Below are 20,309 nucleotides of genomic sequence, written 5' to 3' on the forward strand. Positions count from 1 at the left end.
ACTTGGCCTTCAGCAAGCATGGCTTTCTCTCCATTCATGCTGATAGATAGAGTGAAGATCAACTACACTATGCTGGGTATGAGAAACCCTGAGACCACTGTCAGAAACATTTTTATCCACGTCTGGGGAATGAAGATGTTGTTGATCCTACAACTTGGAAACTGCTGATCAATCGTTGAAAGACACAAATACCGAAATGAGACCATGAAACCAGTAGTGTACAAAAAGCACCAGCACAATCCACTGATACTGGAGGTTGTCCAGCGAGAGAGAGAAGAGCCTCAAAGACACTGACATATGAATGTCTTGGGACACCTCCTTATCAGTGTCTGGTCTGGTGAAAAACAAATGGGGTTGTTCTCATGTTTGTCACATGGCATACCAAGTATCTATTCCTGAACCATCTCTTGCATTCTATCCAAGATTGATGTGTCATCGGTAAAAGAAGTGATATTGCCTTAGTATGATATGCAGATTTTTCTAAATACAAGTGTTATAGTTTTGGATTTATTTTCATTATTTACTAGATGCTTTTTTCTAAATAGCTTGTCATATGCCCAGTAACTGAGTGATATGGTTGCACCATAGACCCTCTGGGATAAGTCAAATGGTCCTAATGGTATATTTTGTTAATAGAAATCTCAGGGTGACATTAAATTTATGCGGGGAGTATAGCACTCATAAATTAATATGTATTCGTGAGGATTTTAATATGAATGAGAATTTTTTGTTTAAGATCTGGTTGGAATGTCAGGATTATTTTCCTGCAACCTGTCCCTGTCCCTCTGCTGAAGGTGTCAATGGAGACCTTGAGTAAGATATGGTCCCTGTTGAGTTTGGTGTGCTCCAGGGAAACTCAGCAGAAGTGAGGCTTGTGCAAAGCTATGTGTTTGGGCATGTGGTTACTAAGTTTAATAAAACTCCAGTTTCCAAACAGTCCCTGGACCGAGAGTGTTCTGGTTGTGGTTCTGACTGGTCTTTCCAAAGCTTCTAATTCATCGGTCACTTCCGGTGATAATTTCTTTAAGATGATAAATGAGCACTATCAGTCAGTATTAATGCTTGTGTGGTGACTCGTTTCTTAGGCACTGTCTGGATCCCATAAAATGAGTTGGCTTTTTTTTAAATTCCTCAAAGTAGATTTCCTCCCCCCCCGCCCCCACCCACCCCTTTCCCCCCTTGGTCCCCAGGAACACTCGCATGTTGGATCATTGGCCTTATCTTTTAGAGATTAAGTATTTATTCTGTGTGCTGTCCATTTACCTAGCAGATTAAAAAGGACTAGTTATTTGCAATAGCACTGAGGAAGTCAATATTTGCACCTGAATGTTACAACCTTTCCACTCCCTGAGGTTTTGCAGGCCGTGGCAGCAAGCTGCCAGAGATTGTTTTTGTCGGGGATCCAAGCCTAGGACCTATTTTAGAATGACCGTGCTTCGATTCCGTTTAGTTTTAGGCTTGTGTGGGGTTCAATCCTGCAAGGCGCCAAGTGCCCGCAAGATCGAACCGTGGCTCAGAAGGCGTATGTTGCCCAGCCCGGCAAAACCTCTTCATACTCTGCTCAGTGCCCTGCAAGGTCTCACCCAAGTCCCCAAACAAGAGGTAGTCTGGGGTTATTTTATCAACAGGCATCACGAGGGCAGTATCATGTTTAAATATCAGTTTCTCACTCAGGATCCAATCTTGCAGGCCTCATGCAGGCCGACGTCCCATTAAGATCCATGGTAGCTTAGCCAGAGTAAAGAACACTGGATCTGGCTTTCACAACATACTGCAGTTCCAGCCAATGTTCATTTCAGATGTGTCAAACAAGTGTTTGCATTTTTGTTTGGCTTTTGCCTTTCAATAAGGAAAGACGTGTGAGGGTAGCTGGGGTTTTGAGTCTCTCTGAAAGTTTTGGTTAGTACGGGTCACTGCACGGTGAGATTGAGAGAACACAGGAAGAAAGTGGGAATCCGTTGCTGTTGTCTAACATGCTGGTCAGTTTATGTTACGTATCTTACCAACCCCAAATGTTCAAAAGTGAGTCAGGCCCCCCAAAATCACAACTGTGCTTAAAATCTCATGATTTTATGCTGTTTTGGAGTTGCCTTTCCCGCTTCCACGTTAGGGTCATGCTTTCAAGATTCTCTAACCATGAAGCCTAGAAACTTTTTTCAAAATAAAAGATTAACTCTCACATGGTCCCATGACCCCAGAAGCTGGGGCTTAAAGGTAAACACCAAACGTGAGACTTGACAAAAATCACGAGTTGACAACACTGGCAGAGGAATGGAATAAAGAATAGAGTTACCATAAGACATAAGCTTCTGTGGTTCTTTGTATCAAGTTTTTAAAAGTAAGCCAGATTCTTTCCTGGCAGAATTCTACTGAATTATACCAGCACAAAATTTGACCCAAAGCCTTATACAACAATATTGTAAAAAAATACGGTCAAGTGAACCGGTTTGGAAACAAAACCAATCCCTAACTTTGCTCAGAAACTAAACTGAAATTTTGTTGAGACTCAGACAGCTTTGTCGATTTCCCATGGGCCTTTGCACTTCCTGGTTCAATGAGATCCTGAGTGCTGAACCTCTCTGGGGAAGTTTATACGTGCAGGCCCAGAAGGAAGCACCGTTAGGAGTCTCATGGGAAAGTTTGTTCTTACAAGATCTCCAAGCCCAGTTTTGTGACTGAAGAATTTTGGACAGTTTGGATGAGTTTCTATAGTGGCCTCCAGGTAGGTTGTCAGTAGAATGGGTAGAACCTGGAACCCCTGGATCTAAGAGCATGAATCTCTATAGCATGAGCTTGAAAGAGCAAGCCCCAGTAACTCAAAGACTATATGCACTCATGAGCTTCTGTATGGTCCAGCCACTAGAGAAGGACAGAACCACATTGAGTAAGTGTGGGTTACACTTGAAATTTGGGGGGGGGACGGGGTTGGGGGGGAAGAGAGGCTCTTATCTAAATCAACCATCAGAACCGTTTTTCAAATTCTCACATTGCTAGGGTGACCTCTAGCCATTGTCCTGAGGATTTTAAAGCCAAGTTAGTTGTTTGAACTAATATAACCACTGTTCCACCAAGATCTCTATTGTGAGGTATTCGCCCCCAGAGGTCTTGGAAATCTACTGCAGATTTGAATAGTCTATTTAACCTTTTCTGACATTTAAAAGAAAACAGAAAGCAACTCCTTGCCAGATAAAAGTGAGCTAAAGGAGCCAGTCTAGTTCACGTCCAACTGGATGAAGAAACGCTACTCAAATTCCTTCCATTTTACACACAGTTAGTCATGAAATTGTTGAAGAGAGGAGAAGAAAGAAGACAATAAAATAGCTTTATTGTTACAGCTGAAGCGAGCCTTTGGGTAACTGTCAGCAACGAAGCATCTAGAGAGCATTTGTACCATCTCATATTATTAAGGTTTAAGGGTGGGATTGCAAACTGTAAAAGATTATTGCAGAGCTGTTCAGAAATTTACAGCTCACATTGTGACTAAGCACAAGGGAAGTCTTTTTCTCTGTGTTTAACGAGTATGCAACATGCAGTCCAGTTTTGTTCCACTGAAGTGTATAAAACTAAGAGTGCCAGAAAGAAGTGAAAATTGAAACTCTCATAAACATTTACTATTTCTTGCTCCAGTAACTTTGCTTTTGTACAATTTATTTACCTCTTTGGTCATGAAGAGTTGCAGATAGCGATAAAGAACCACTTCAAATGCTTTGTGGGCGCGTCACACACACATACACTGACGCATACAATGGAAAGATGGGGCCGGAGTCACAGCTGGTTTCAATTGGTACAAGGCAGTGGAGCTATGCTGATTTACACCAGCTGAGAATCTGGCCCAAGGGACAACAACTTTTACAGGCTACTAGGAGACCTAAATAATGAGTAAAACAAATGACTTTCAGTATCTGAAAGCTACCGGTTGGTTTGGACCCCCATGACCTGATGGTGTTCTCATCAGTAGACCAAATGCACTGGGAAGAGGAGAAATTCATTTCACCCTCTGAAAGTCCTCCACTTAGGAGGGAAGAATCCCATGCACTGCTGCAGATGAGGGACTGAATGGCTAGGCAACAGTTCTGCAGAAAAGGACCTAGAGGTTACAGTGGACGAGAAGCTGGATAGGAGTCAACAGTGTGCCCTTGTTGCCAAGAAGGCTAATGGCATTTTGGGCTGTATAAGTAGGAGCATTGCCAGCAGATCGAGGGACGTGATCATTCCCCTCTATTCAACATTGGTGAGGCCTCATCTGGAGTACTGTGTCCAGTCTTGGGCCCCACACTATAAGCAGGATTTGGTAAAATTGGAAAGAGTCCAGCGGAGGGCAACAAAAATGATTAGGGGGCTGGAGCACATGGCTTATGAAGAGAGGCTGAGGGAACTGGGATTGTTTAGTCTGCAGAAGAGAAGAGTGAGGGGAGATTTGATAGCTGCTTTCAACTGCCTGAAAGGACATTCCAAAAAGGATGGATCTAGACTGTTCTCAGTGGTAGCAGATGACAGAACAAGGAGTAATGATCTCAAGTTGCAGTGTGGGAGGTGTAAGTTGGATATTAGGAAAAACTTTTTCACTAGGAGGGTGGTGAAGCACTGGAATGGGTTCCCTAGGGAGGTGGTGGAATCTCCTTCCTTAGAGGTTTTTGAGGCCCAGCTTGACAAAGCCCTGGCTGGGATGATTTAGTTGGGGATTGGTCCTGCTTTGAGCAGGGAGTTGGACTAGATACCTCCTGAGATCCCTTCTAACCCTATGATTTTATGATTCTATGAAAGAAGAATCAGATCCAACATACCTATCTTACATCAGAGTGTCTTCATTAACTTCAGTGGAGCCACTCCTGATTTGCATCAGTGTAAACAAGAAGAGCATCAGGCTCAAAGTGCCTAACACCTGCCAGGTGGGGGACATCTTGATTAAATGTAGATCTTGCAAACCGGCAGTCTCAAATACTTTCACTGGAAAGTTAGGAGTTACCTAGGTAAGGTCTTTCCCTGGCTCCTTTAATCCTGCCTATCCTGTTTAACCGATGTCTTTAGATTATGCTTCTCATTGTCATAATAGAGAGTTTGCTCTGCCAATAGTGCTTAGATCCAAAGGTTTTGTGCTTTTATGTTTTGTCCTTGGAGTTGTACAAAGCCTCTGAATGCAGTTTGTAAAAGACCTTTACTTAAGAATTCATAGCCCCAGTATTAATGCTGGTGGATTCTCACACGGTGCAGCAGATGGGTTCGATTTGGACTGGTATCTGAAAATTCAAAGGCCTATTTGAAATTTGTGTGTCAAAAAATGTTACTCTCAGTTATGATGGTGTGGGTCCACTGAAGTCAGCGAGGTGACCGGTGTAACAAAGCAGAGTTTGACCCATTCTGTGAACCCCTTTGTCTACATGCACAAAGCAAATAATGGCAGGAGGGCTTTTGTCCAAGATTCCCAGTGCTGATCTGTTTCACAGCAAGACTGGAAGAAATGAAGACAGTTTGCTTGCAATATTTTCAGATTTCTCACTTCCAGCTGAAACTATGCCATGGATGCACAGATTATTTTAAGGCTAGAAGGGACCATTACGATGACCCACTCTGACCTATTGCATAATCCAGGACAGACACATTTTCAAACCTCAAAAAATAAAAATAAAAATGCAGGTTCAGTTTGAGGTAGAGAAAAGCTCAAGTCACAATATTCAGATCTCACCCAGAGCTGTATGAATGAGCCAGGACGTAATGAGGTGACGCTACTTTCAGAGCATCCTGCTGGAAATTTTAGAAACTGTAGTAACGGAGATAGTATCAACAACGGCCGAAGACTTGCTTTGATATTGTCTTTTCCTCTGAGAATGTCAATGGACTATAAAGCCATTACACCCTGTCTTACACCTGTGTAAACCCTGAGTAACTCCAATGAAATCAAACTAGTATGAAAATAGTGAAAGGGGAGAGTATAGGCCCCTCGATTTTCACAAGACCCCTGACGTGTATTGTAGGCGTGGAGCGGCTGAGTGATTTCCAACCATCAGTGGCAGAGCTAGAACTAGAAGCCAGGAGTCCTGGCTCACAACCCCCTACCCTTGATGATTCCTCTCAGTAATTAGTTAAGCTACAGCACTGGGGGGAGGGGTCTAAGGATAAAGCCATTGGAGTTGTGGTGCTCTGAGTAGTTTAATGGAGCAGCCTGTGAACTGAGAGACGGACCAGAGGGAGTGTGTGTGTGGGGGGGTGTTGGATAGAGAAGCTGGGAGTGAAAGAAGAATGCAGAGAGGTGAATTTCATCCCACGCTGCGGGCAGCATAAAGCCTATAATACCACTTGCACCTCAGGTCTAGGGCTAAAGAAGGGGATCAAATCACAGTGCCAAATAAGCGCTGTCTGGCCACATGTTTTCTTTGTCCTCTTGAAACACTGGGCTGCGAAATGATTTCCCGACGGGATGCTCCGGAGTGCGAGGGATGCAGGGAGGGGGAGATTTGCCAGTAACAGAAGCAAAGGTGCTGAGAGACCAGAAGTACAGAGCTTTCCAAAACCATATGGGAAGGTTGGGTGGACTCCCAGTGCAAGAAGACTCCCTGCCAAAAATGATAAGGAGTGCGGAAGGGCGAGCAAAGCAATTAGACATGTGATAAGTGGATGTTTCAGGGTCCGCACATGCCTTGGACCAACCTACTGTAATATTTTTTTCCATGACCGCAAGCCACCAATATGCTAAGTATTTATTCCCTTTTTTCCCCTCCTGAGATGAGAAAGAGATTTTAAATGCATTTCTAATCCATTTTAAAAGAAAAAAAAGTTCCTTGCAAAGTTGTTACAGAGAAAGATGGGTTTGGACCAAAGTCTGGATCTAAATTTTGAATCTGGAATCTGAATTTGCAGCTGCCTCCATCTCTCCCTAACAGGCGAAGCCAAACCCCTGGATTCTGGACTTTTGGGAAGCTGGGATCTGATGTGACCTCTGCAGTTCAGACTCATTCCTAGCTGTGGAGCATGCTCTTACATTATCTTTCCTTCATCTCTTAACCGTGATCTCATCTCGGCCATCTTCTCGCTCAGCACAACGTCCCTGTAAGGACAATCCTTCAGGCTGGGAATTCCACTCTCTGTATTGGTGGCTAGGCCAAGAGGAGCCTTGTCTGAGCAGTGTTTTGGAGAGGGAGTAGTAGGAAAGGATAGGAGGGGGTTATTGGCAGATAGACCCCTAACCTTGAGACTGAGGGTGGGATCCTGGCCCGACTGAAGTCAATAGCAGAAGTCCCACTGACTTCAATAAGATCCAGATTTCACCCATATTTCACTCTCTCCCCCTTTAAATCACTGAAGTAAAATATCCTGTTTCTTGATCATTCTTTGCTTGTCTAGAGGAGTTAGATGCTGACAACACTGATGTTTCTTCTCCCCTCTTTACTGCACCCTGACTGCTCCCAAAGAGGAACTGCCAAATACTGCTTCCTTCAGTAACAGACATCAGTCCATCCTAGGGAACTCATTCCCTCTTTCTCAGGCTGCACCGTTTAGGATAAACGGCTAGGGACAGCAATGCAGTTTCAATTAAAACCCACCCAGCAGTTCCTACTATTTTATAAATTCTATATTTATCCTCCATAGCAGTCCCATCCCAACATTCCTCCCCTTCCCTTAATTATTTGCAGAACTGTTTCCATTCTGGTTTTTTTTAATCCCCATTTTTGGGACCAGTTTTGAAACATAGGGTTTGGTTTTTTTCATTTTTGGCTAGCATTTTGATTTCCCTGCTCGGTGGGGTTTACATGACTGAGGTTTTGTGATATAAGTGCTTCAAATTTTCCACCCAATGGGGCATCTAATCTCGTGAGAAATTGCATTATCTTCTGATGCATGGTAAAAGGGGCAAAATATGTTTTTTTTCCCATGTGTCATTTATTTCTCTCTTTCTCTGTATTGAGCCTCATCTGCAACGCCCCTGTTTTATAATTCTATAGACTGGGAACAGAATTCTCACACCTGCGATAGATGCAACTCAGGCCATGTCTGCACTGCAAACTGTGGTCAACACTAGTGACATTGCCATACAGACTCCAGAGTTAATATATCATTTAGGTATGTGTGTACTTGACTGCTTGCATAAGTGCTGCATGTACTCACCAGGATTGCTTGTGTCGATGCAAAGTAGATATCCCAATGTGCCACTCGTCACCATCCTGCAAGGCCTTTTGGGAATTTTTTTGCAGAGCACTATGGGGTAGAAATGAGTCACACAGTGATAATGGGATCAAGGGGTCAAATCATCATCACGTAGCTTTCTCTATCCCATAATGTCAGCCATGTCCCATAATTTTCACACTTTTTTTCTTTAAATTCCACACACCCAGGTGGCACTTCTCACTGTCTGCCATCTCTGACAGAAGCACGGAACCTTCAGAGCTCTGCACTATTGTCATGAACATAGCACGTAGCATACTCCTTTGCCTGCATCACCTGTACAGTCTTTTCATAGATGTCTATGTTTCTACAGCTGGTCTGTAGCTGTGTGTGGACAACATCTTCTCCTCCCCAGGCCCAGGAGATCCAGGACTTCCTGTCTTCCCCAGATAGGAGTGCATATAGCGCATGTGTTACTCAGAGTTCTTTCAACCCAAAGCGCTTGGTAACTTTTACTCTGTGCGAGGTGGTGTCAGGAATAAATCAGGGGAGACACGGCCATCCAACCGATAGATGGCTGGCACAAACAGGACAATACAAGAGTGCTTTCACTTCACGCTAAACTTTATTTAGTCTCAAGCACTTACACCTGTCCGCAACAGATTAGTAAAACACCCCCAACCCTTGATAATTACCAAAGCTGAGTATGGCCAAACCTTCCGTCTGCCGGTGGGGACCGCAAGATGTATCCAGAGGGATAGTCCAAAAAGAGTCCCTAAATGAGTCCACCTACCTCAAACTTTTCCCCCTTATTTATACATTAGTAACAGAATGACATGTCCCTTAAAGAAAACTTAAGTAAGCAATTTCAATGGTCAAGCAAGAGGTTCCTTCTGATTACTGATTAACCAGGCGTGGGTTTTTCCAGAGTTTGCAGCCTTGAGACCCCAATAGACATTCCTGGGAGACATCCTGCTCTTTTAAAATGCACGTATCAGCAACTTCAACACAATTCTTATCAGGAAGGATGCGGGGTCAAGCTGCCCTTTCTATGGCACCCCAAACCCCATCCCCTCCTGCCTTGGTCAAGCTGAGACTGCTGAATAGGTTGCTTTTAGCAATAAGCATAGTGGTTTCAGGCACTTTACTGGTTTGCCAACATCTCCCCGTACATATGGAGCCGACATGGTTGGTTGGAATGTTGTACAAAGCAAGGGAGAGCTGTCAGGAGTGCTCAGCGAAGGTGGGCAGTCAGGGGAAAAAAAACATTTCAGAAACACATGGGAGTTTTAGAGGAGGTGGGTTCTGGTCTCCAGGACACCTGAGCAGTGGAATTCACAATTGGGAGAAGAGCAGTCACTGTTGCAGGGAACAGGGCATTGTGGGACAGCTGCCGGAGGACTGGTAGGGTCGACATAGGTCACGCAGTGTCTGTGCTTGCACTGCATTGACCTTTGTAGGTTGACCCTGGCTCAGAGCTGTATGGGGACGTGGTTTTACTTTGTTGCTGTAACAGGGCACTGATGGGGGCCAGAGACAAATTTGAGCATAAACTCATCCCCAAATAGGTCGACTCAAGGCTGCTTACGTTGGCCTAACTTTGACGTTTAGATTGGGCCTCAGAAATCTCTCTTCTTAGTGGGGCTTGTTGGCTCAGGTGATAGGTGGTGGCCTTAGTGCTTCTCATATAGAGGTAGCCGTTCAAATCCAAATCAGATGCAGTGATGAAGAATTTGTTGAATGGTCACTGGTCTAAATGAAATGAGTGGATGGAATTAGCCCATTTCCCAGTGGACTGTATCCCCTTTATAAAAGCTGCCGCCATAATGGACATGAAGACTCAATTTCCCTCTCTCCCTAGAGGTGGTTTCTCCAGATGATGGTTGAAGTTCACCATGAGGCATTTTGCAGTGCCATTTGCTGGTATTACACTAGGAGGCTGGATGGACTAGTGTGTCGAGTGCAGGAGATTGCCAGTTCTGAATCCCCTTGGTATGCCATACCATTCCCAGGAATTTCCACTGAGATTTTTGACCTCTCAAGACTTTGTATGCAGTGTTAGTCCTATAAAAGATATTACCTCATCCACCTTCTCTCTCAGGACTTTGATAGTTATAGTGAACTGATTGGGATGTTGCTAAATAAATAAGGGGAAGTCACAGTGATGCACTAAAAACATTGCAACTTCTGTTTTGCAGCCACCAGCAGCAAGAAGCAAAGGCACTGGAGGATACCATGGTTATGAGCATGCTAGACCCTCAACAGAACAGAAACAGAATAGTGTAACACACTTCATTACACCCTCTCCTATTGCCAGCACTGAATTTGGACCTTATACACATGTCACAAATTGGGACTGGGAAGGAGGCAGTTTTTTGCATCATTGAAGCCAAAAGCTTAACAAAATTCAAGGATGGTCTGATTGGACATTTAGACTGATGAAAAGAACAACCACAGTTATAGTTGTCATGAAAATTTTTGAAAAGGATATTAAACTGCTGGCTCAGATCCTGATGCATATCTTTAACCATTTGGGATTAGGAGGAGGCCTTCATGGGGGTAGATTATCCTACATTTGCCACCTGTGGGGTATCTCTTGCAGCTTTCTCTGAAGGTGGCCACTGTTAGGGGCAGGACACCAGATTCTGCACCAGATTATACACAGCTGATCCAGAGTGGCAATTCCTATGTTTTAAATTATGTTGCTGTAATGCCCATGAAAGATCTTGGAGTGGAAAGATTTCAAGAATCCAAATGGACTGCCCTTAAGACTCAGCTCCTATCCAAAGAAGAGGAACACTTTGAAATTCTCTAGCACTTCCCATTTCAGGAGCTCGTATTTCTTTACAAACATTACATGAAATTGAAGGCTTGAGTGGTTCATCAACCATGTGCTGGCCCCCTGAAGAGAGGTGAAATTCATTAACTGAATTCAGCTTCCTCACACCCCTGTAAAGGTAAATGGTACTACCCCATAGTGCAGTTCGGGACAATTAGACAGAGATTGCTGAAGTGACTTGGCCCAAGGACACATAGTGGAGTCAATGGAAGAACCAGGAAGGGGACCCAGATGTCCTCTCTTCCTGCGCACTGCTTGAGCCACTGCAGAGAGATGGGTTACAGCTGCATTCGGTTTTCTCTACCCTGAGACACATACAGATTCTGTGGAAACCACTGGAATGGCTCACAGGTCATAAAACCAGTCTAGTCATTCTGCCTTTCAGTTTGAAGACAATGGACCATTTGAGTCAGTCCCAACTACTCCAACATTAGATGACTGAGCATTTGCTCCCAAGGCCTGCGGAGAGGGTCATGCATAGCTGTGCTGGGGAGGAATCTTGCATCTTCCTACTCCCTTCTTGCTATCGGGGGGTAGCAATTGGCTACTGGCCCCGATAGGTAGCAGATTACTGCAAACCCTCCATCCCTGCCCCCTAGTATCGGCTCAGTTGCCTGGTACATTAGGGTGGGTGGATCCAAGGGTCAGCTATCCCTTGCTTCTCTCCACCCATCCCCTGCATACTTTGTGTGTCTGTGTGGTGGCAGGGCAGAGCCTTATTTGCCCCTATGGCCCTGCATTTGACTCATTTAGGGCCATGCCATGATCCGGCCCTTCATTTTGCTTCAGCCACCTCAGGCCACCTGACCAGAATACCTCAGTACGATCAGTAGAGCGGCTCGAAAAATAATCACTATTTTAAAGCAGGAAATGATCATTTTTTTTCCATCTTCATCAAAATTTCCTGCAAATGTTTTTCAAACTGAAAAAAAATCCCAGTTTTTGAAAAACATTTTCTGGAAAAAATTTCATCTTTCAGTAAAATACTCTCCCAAAATGAAAAATTTAACCCTCCAAAGTTTTGTATTCTACTTGCTTTTGCAGAACTCCCCCCGCCCCACACACATACAATTTAATCAAAAGTAACATTTTTCCACAAAGAAAAGCATTTTGGACAAAAAGCCATTTTATGGCACAATTACTTTGATGAAAACATTTTGAGCAGTTCCAAAATCAGGTTTCTTAGGACCAAGATGAAAGTTACTCTGATATTCCTACTGTAAAGAGTACGCTGAAGATTTATATGATTTTTGATTGCAGAGGTACAAGCTTAAGTGTCTCTATTTACTTATGAGACATCAAGAATTCAGCTCACAACAGCTTCTTCTGCGCAAGACACATTTAAATCATCTTAGCAGGCTACTCTCAGAAGTTTCCTGGATCTCATTAGGAGTGTGGTATTTTCCTTCTTCCTCTTAAAAATTAAATTTAGTTTCCAATTAAGAGCTGGCCTCACCGACAGATACTGTGTTTCACTTTCAGGTCCAGCTTTCTAACCACGTTGACCTCACAACTGCCTCCAGCGACTTGTAAAAATAATAAGCATTATGCATAGTGGCACAGATCAAAAACATTCAACTGCTATTGTGTATCTCTTAACAGCCCCTTCCCCTCTTCTGTTAACTCAAGCATTCCAGACACAAACAAGTGCATTGATGCTCTGGGTAAGTACTATACCAATTGACAGTGGCCAGCCTTGGTCAAAAGATACCCTACAGTAGTATCCGATATACAGGTTTATTTACCCTTATAACTAGAATAGGAAATACCTGCAGAATCTTTAATACTGTGGCCCAAGAACCGGGAAAGGTATAGGTGACTTAGTCATTTTCATGTCACCTCCTGTGGACTTGTGCCGAACATTTCTCAGCCTATCTTCCCCCAGGTACTCACAGAGGTGGAAGTAAGGACTGATGGCAAAGGCAGGACGGGATCTCTACCTGGCAATGTTGGACCCTCTCAAGCCCAGCACAGGACTGATAGGCCAGGGAGCCAAGACTCTGCTCCCCATGAGGAGCATCTGCTGCAGCCCAGAGGAGTAAGGACAGACACAGGCATCATTACACCCAGGACCGAGAAGCAATTAAGAGAGCCTCAAGCTAGGCACAACAACAAAGGAACTGAGGCCCCTCTGCATACAGGTGAGCAGGTCTGGGTCTAATAATTAAATAGCCGCACAAAGCCATGGCAAAACGGGAACAGGTCAAGCTGCAGCAGGACAGGTCATATGAAGTAGCTACAGACTCAGGGCAGTGGTGGAGATGAAACGGAAGACAACTGCATAGTAGCAGACAGCTGGCACACTCAGCTAGATGAGGACAAATCCAGGACTGGGACAACTTAGGAAGAGCCTATGAAGAAGTCAGAAGAAACAAGGTACATGAACAATACAGAAGACCACCAATCAACAGAATGAAGGCTGCAAAAGAGTAGAAGCAAGTCTCCCACCAAGACCACCACCACAAAATGGGCGCCTGGTTCAAAGGCCAGCATGCTGGAAGGACTATGGGGCATAGCAGGCCTCAATGGGCTGCCATGTCCCTAGGGTGGGCGATGTATTAGTAACTCTAGCCCAGTAAGTCAGCAAATGCTTGCACAAAAGACAACAAAGATAGTGTGATAGACCCAAGCCAGTTGAATACCACGAAGTAGTAGAAGGCAGATATACTGGCCACTGGATTAGCAGTTTTCTGTTCCCTGACTGACCAAAGCAGGGACTGCTCCAGACTAATAAGAACACCTGACTCCAATTAACCTGCAAAGAGTTGGGTGAGTCCATTAAGGTAATGTGAACACCTGACTCTAATTAAGGCAGGGGAGAGCCAGGGAGCCAGAGGAGAGGAAGTGTGTTTGAAGGGCTGGTTAATGAAGACACCCTCACGCCATAGTTAAGGGAGCCCTAAGGTAAGGGTGAAGGAGAGAGAAGCAGGAGAGCTGTGGGGAAGTGGCCCAGGGAAATGTAGCAACTCTGGCAGTGAAAGGTTGGCTGCCAACAGCTGCTACCATTAGGGTCCCTGGGCCAGAACCCAGAGTAGAGGGCGGGCCCGGGTTCCCCCCAACCCACCACTACAGGAACACCTCCTGGGAAGGGAAGACAGGCCCCTGTCAGGACAGGAGGCTGAACTGTTCTGAAACAAGCCCCCAGGGACAACAGAGACTGTGGGAGTTCTCTCACCAACCTCCTTGCTGGCTTATGATGAAAATGGCTCAGTAGACTGTAACCCTGGCCCTAGAGAGAGAAGGGCTAGGGGAGGCTCGCAGTGAGCCACTAAGCCTAGCATAAACTGCCTGGAAGTGCGGGACCCATGGGGACAAGGTTGGAGTTCTGCCACAATAGTTAAAAGGAAAGATGTAGCAACCTGCCTGGAACTTGAAGGGAGAAGCACAGGTTGCAGGAGGGAAGAATTTGGAGGATGCATCAGGAACTCAGTCTGTTCGCACATGGCTCAAATGCCAGCGGCAGTTGGAACATCTCTGCAAATAGTTGTCTTAATAAAGAACCAGTGTAGATTTTGTAACATGGAGTCCATTACATTATTACCCTGCTGCAGCACATGAAATAGTTAAGGCACTAGAGCAGAGGCAACATGGGGGGGCATGTGGGGTCGCGTGCCATCCCAGATTTGCTGCTTGATTTCTACTGAGCATGTTCAGTGACACTGCTGAAACTGGGTGCCCTCACTTTGCCCTCCCACTATTGTCTCTGCACTAGAGCGTGACTTAGCTGAGAAGTCATCCCGATCTCCTATGCCACAGACTCCTTGTGCGACCTTGAGCAAGCCGCTTCATCTCCCTGTGCTTCAGTTCCCCATCTGTAAAATGGGGATAACAATCCATCTGTTTAGATTGTAGATTCTATGGGGGCAGCCATTGTCTCTTATTAAATGTATGTACAGTGCCTAGCACAATGAGGCCCCAATCTTGACTGGGGACTCTAGATGCTACTATAATACAAATGATAAAAACTGCACACTACAGGTCAGGGTTGGGAGTACAATGCCTAAAACTTGTGTTGCTGTTGCTATGATGCGATACCTATTTAGAGGATAAATTCTGTCACTAAGGTTCCTGGCACCAAAAACATGCTAAAAATAACTCTAAGTTTTGATAAAACTTTGGAAATTGAGTGTCCTAAATAAACATGAGACAAGGTAGGTATTGTAATATCTTTTACTGGACCAGTTTCTGTTGTCAGAAGGTACAAGCTTTCAAGCTACGCAGAGTTCTTCTTCAGGGCTGGGGAAGGAAACAGAGTGTGTGAGCTAAATACAAGTTGGGACAACATTGTAAACTAAATAAACTTGTCAACTTCTTTACTTTGAATTTAATAGAATGATGCCAAAGTATCATTAAGAACATATTTGTTGTGGTTCTACAGCTATGTAATAGAGCCATAGCAAGGCCGTTACATAATCATAGCAGCCTCAGCAAATGGGATTTCAATTAGCACATAGTAATTAATTAACGTACCAAAACTATTGTATTAAATATACATTAAATTCTCATTGGAGACACTTGGTGTTGAAAGGGCATCAAAATGTGTCACCCAAAGTCAAATGTTGTCATGTTTACTTCAAGATAATGGCTTTGAAGTCATTTGATGCAGAAATGCTCGTCCAGATGCTCTATCCAGGTTCTGCAGGGGAACAGTGGAGGAATGTCCACTTGAGAACAGTTCCTAAGCTCTGGTGCGACTCCAGATCATGGTATTATCTGCACCCTTGAACCTTGGCAGCACAAGTATATTTCAGTATCACTTTTGGGAGATATCCAACCCCCCCTGCTTCTTTTGAAGCATCTCAAGGACAAGCACCAAGCTGGCGAGATGACATGGTGAGATTTCCAGCCGTATGAGGATGACTTGCCTCATATCTCTGGGCTTAGAGGAAAAAGTCAGGCCAGAATGAAGAAAGCTGGCTCATGCTGAACCCAAGAAAGTGTGAAGTGATGCTAATCAAACTCTCTGGGGACCTGGCAATTTCCACCACAGTGCCTTCAACTGAAACTATTTGCTTATTGCTATTAGAGCACGTGCAGCCTTGTGGGTCATTGCTGGGCTCATTCCTGACTCTGGACATGCTGGAAAAAGGCTGTCTGTCCATCCCCAGCTATAATAATATATGGAGATATACCTACCTCATAGAACTGGAAGGGACCTTGAAAGCTAGCAAGATGACTCCATCCATTGCTCTCAGACAAGGACTTGCCCTCAGAAATGTGGATCTTTCCCCATCATCAGGCTGGACTATTGAAATCCACTCTAGCTGGGTCTATATAAAGAAGGAAATTGCAACTAGTGCATAATGCAGTAGCTGGTCTCCTGAGCTGATCAATCGAAAAAGAGCATAATGAGGCTGATTTTCTCCAGTTTATACTGGTTTCCCACGTTCTCTGCTGGAAACTCTTCATAGTTCTGGCAAAACAATGGGAAGATCCGTCTCTAAAACTCAAGGATCACCTCTCTCCTTCAGCAGCCCCCTTCTGCACCTATGATCAGCTGGCATGAACTTAGGGGCCACATATAAACTTGAGGGTGAAGCTCAACCCCATCTCTAACAAGATCAGCTGGAACCTTACCGCTTTTCATCTTCAGGTCAGCCCCTTCACCAAAACATTCTGCAATGAACCCGGGACAAGGGAAACCACCTGGGACAAAAGCCAGTGTCTAATTGAAAGCTTAATGTGGGAAAGTTGACTGATCGTACTGCATAGATGTGACTTTTTTGGGCATGGGTGCTTTAGAAATGCTGACAGGCAAACAAAAAGATGATAAAATATTGTGCAAATATATGTTCAAAATTTTAAATTCACTTTGGGCAAGCTCACCCTTCTTTTGTACCCTTTTTGAGTTGGGGCAGTAAGGAATAGTAACACTGAATAATCTTATTGACTTCATGTGTGCATTCATGTTTGTAGGATCAGGTTCATAAACAAGGAATAATTCAGACTCAGATTTTAAGGCTATGAGGGATCACATAGTTTGAGCTCCCGCAGAACACAGCCCAGAGAATTCCACCCAGGGATTCCTGCATCATGTCCAGACTAGACCATATTATTTAGAAAAAAACTCCAGTCTTGATTTAAAGGTTCTAAGTGATGAAACCTCCACCCCATCACTGGAAATCTGTTCTAGTGGTTAATCACTCTCATTGTTCAGAATCTGTATTTGTCACTCTAGATCATCATCCATCTTGAACTAATTCTCATGGAGTGCTCAGAAGATGGGCATGGGCCCTACTGTTCAGATAAAGAGAGAGTACCTAGACAGCAGCTTTGAAATTACATAGCTTTGTATACCACAAGAAGTGACTATTAAAAACACAACATTCAAAAGGCATGAACTACATTCCAGGGGTCCAATCTTCTAAAGTGCAGAATGCTCTCAACTTCCACTAAAGTCAACTCGCCCTTCCTCTTTCTGAAAACTGTACACCAACTAAACACAAGAGTCATGCATTGTAGGCCAAATTCTGACTTCAATTACACCCCGATGTCCTCTTGACTTCTGTGGGTAACCAAGGCCAAAATGTTGCCCAATTATTCTTGTTCTCCAGCTCAGACATAATGGCAAGAGTTATATAGCTTATATATAGAGAGAGATATAGCTGCCTGAACTCTGAAGCAGTGGTGGCTGGGAATAGCTTTTATTGACAAAGTGAATCCTTTAAACAGGTATTATATATACGGAGCTGACATGTGTCCTTGTTATTGCAGTGGTATCTTTGCTTGCCTGTTGTCCACTATGGTCTTGTCTTTTTTATACTATAAGTCGTTCTGGAAGGGACCTTCTTTTCCCATATGTTTGTACGGCACCCAGCACATTTTGGGTGTTAACACATTTTGGGTGAGGTGGGACTGAAAGATTTTCTGGTTTGTCCTTACACATACTAAACAAAGATCTTACAGTCTAGCCAATGTCGGTGCACATGGTGTAAACTACTCAAGGGAACTCATGAGGAGGGGAAAGAGTGTGTGTAGAGAACAGTTCCTATCCACATGTAGGGCCTGATCCAAAGCCCATTGAAGTCAATGGAGCAATTCAATGGCCTTTCCTCCAGAAAGGAGAAGAGCTACAGGAAACAGTTAAAAGCCAAGGGAAAAGAAAAAAGAGACAGATACATAATATTCGCCCAAATCAAAACAGATGTTTCACCTCAAATCCACTTTCTGTTTCCATGAGAATGAAGACAAAGAACATCATGGCTATTAGCCTGGTCTTTGATTCTGACTGTAGAGACCCAATCAGTGTAGGGCTGTATTCATGTGACCTTCCCAAGCTTCCTGTGTCATAAATGAGTCGTGGCACTGGCACTCACATAAATATACTGGGCGGGACAGGCCAGGGAGTTTGAGTCAAACAGTCACAAGCAGTAAAAACCCAAATTCTTCATCTCCATTTTCCTCTAACCCTCGGTTACTTCATACTTTCTGGTGGAAGTTCCCCATTTTAGCTCCAGCGGAAACCCCCACAGCAGTATTTGGGAAGCTGTTGAACCGTGAGGTTTTGTTGACTTGGGTCTATGCTACTTTGTGCCTATATAGCATTTTATGTACTGCCCAGACTCGTTTAGAGTTTGGCAGCTAAATTCTCACAGGATCCGGTGCCCACTGAACATGTGCCAGCTCACAGTTACAGGGGCCGAGCAGGATTTTTCCTTGCAATTGCATCTCCTGGCTGCTATGGTATGGGACACAGGAACTGAGAGCAGAGAGGCTGTCTGCTTTTATAGGCTCAGTACTCCCCTTGTTGGTGCTCAGGCAGCCTAGGGTGGAAGAAGGCTACGGTAATACAAAGAATATGAACAGCCATACTGGGTCAGACCAAAGGTCCATCTAGCCCAGTATCCCGTCTTCTGACAGCGACCAATGCTCGGTGCCCCAGAGGGAATGAACAGAACAGGGAATCATCAAGTAATCCATCCCCTGTCAACCATTCCCGGCTTCTGCCCCTCCTGGCTAATAGCCATTGGTGGACTTATCCTCCATGAATTTATCTAGCTCTTTTTTGAACCCTGTTACAGTCTTGGTCTTCACAACATCCCCTGGTAAGGAGTTCCACAGGCTGACTGTGCGTTGGGTGAAGAAATACTTCCTTTTGTTTGTTTTAACCTGCTGCCTATTAATTTCATTTGGTGACCCCTAGTTCTTGTGTTATGAGAAGGATTAAATAACACTTCCTTATTTACTTTCTCCACACCAGTCATAATTTTATGATACATAAAAAAACAATGAGGCATTTAAATGCAGAAAAACAGTGTATTATCATGTGATTGAAGACTGCATCCTAATAATGATGCTTACATCATTCTCTTTTGACTTTTTGACTTTGCAATTTGTGTTCTAATTTTTTTGAAAAGATGTAGTCTATGTATAGCCCTGTAAACAGCTGGAGGATGGCACCTGAATTCTGTACCTGAAATCATATGCAAACAAAACCTGTGTCTCTCTGACAGGGCTTTTTCCTTCAAAGAAATTGTGACAGACTGACAATATCCAGAACAAACCTTATGGAATGAAGACCAACTTGAATGAATTAGATTAGGGTCAATACTTCGGGGATGCATTGTATTAGAATGTGAGTACGTTATTGTGGCCTTGTATGTACCATCTCTAGTAGGAAGGGGGGATGCTAATGGACTTCCTCCAGTATCAGCCCTTTGAACCCAACCCCCTGGAGAGGGGTACACACACACTAATTCAAACTGGATGCTCCAGGGACCAACAAAGAAAGAGCTTTTGGACAAATAGTTTGGTTTTAAAACAGGCTCAGGGCCTCCTTTCCGATCCAGTCATCAGACTGGAGCCTTGTTCGATGGAAGGCCCCAATCCTTAGAGTAGCGTTGGAAGGACTGGACCTGCCGAGCCTTCATAAGGCTGGGGACTGGCTACAAGCTGACGCTGTGGTGAATCTATAACCACAAGGAATCCCCCTCCTTTGTTTGGGATTTGAAGGACGGCTCCTGCCAAAATCCGTGCTAGGGTTGGGTTGAACTTGGGTAAGCTTATTAGTATGTGTGTAGGTTCTTTCATTGTTTTAATATGTTTTCTCTGTAACCCTTTTACCTCCAGAATAAAATAGGAAGTGGTGTGTGGTCACTGTAGCAATCACCCCTGTCCACAGTCTCTGAAGAGAAAACAAGCAGGCATCCCTGGGCAGCTGGTCTCTGCTGGGAAGAACACAATGAAGGCGGGGAACTGTGCAGTCTGGAAATATGCCAGTCGGAAGGGAGAGCACCATGGGTCTGCACCCAGAAAGGCAAGGGCTGGGGAGCCAGAAGCATGAGAGTGGGTACCATGGCTGGACAGTGAGGGGAAATACAGGAGCCTTTGCCCTGAATTTCAGCAGAAATCACGTTGCCCTCTTTCCCCACAC

General features: G+C 44.3%; 1 long non-coding RNA gene across 1 annotated transcript in view; it reads right to left on the bottom strand.

Annotated features, from left to right (window-relative positions):
* LOC123378305 overlaps positions 1-20,309 on the bottom strand; it is a 155,427-nt gene that overhangs the window by 113,921 nt on the left and 21,197 nt on the right. The window contains exon 2 of the long non-coding RNA XR_006582557.1: positions 8,101-8,190. This is a non-coding gene — a long non-coding RNA (uncharacterized LOC123378305). The remainder of the gene's footprint in view (positions 1-8,100; positions 8,191-20,309) is intronic.

Source organism: Mauremys mutica, chromosome 10, assembly GCF_020497125.1.
Source record: "Mauremys mutica isolate MM-2020 ecotype Southern chromosome 10, ASM2049712v1, whole genome shotgun sequence".
In the NCBI taxonomy this organism is placed as follows: domain Eukaryota; kingdom Metazoa; phylum Chordata; order Testudines; family Geoemydidae; genus Mauremys; species Mauremys mutica.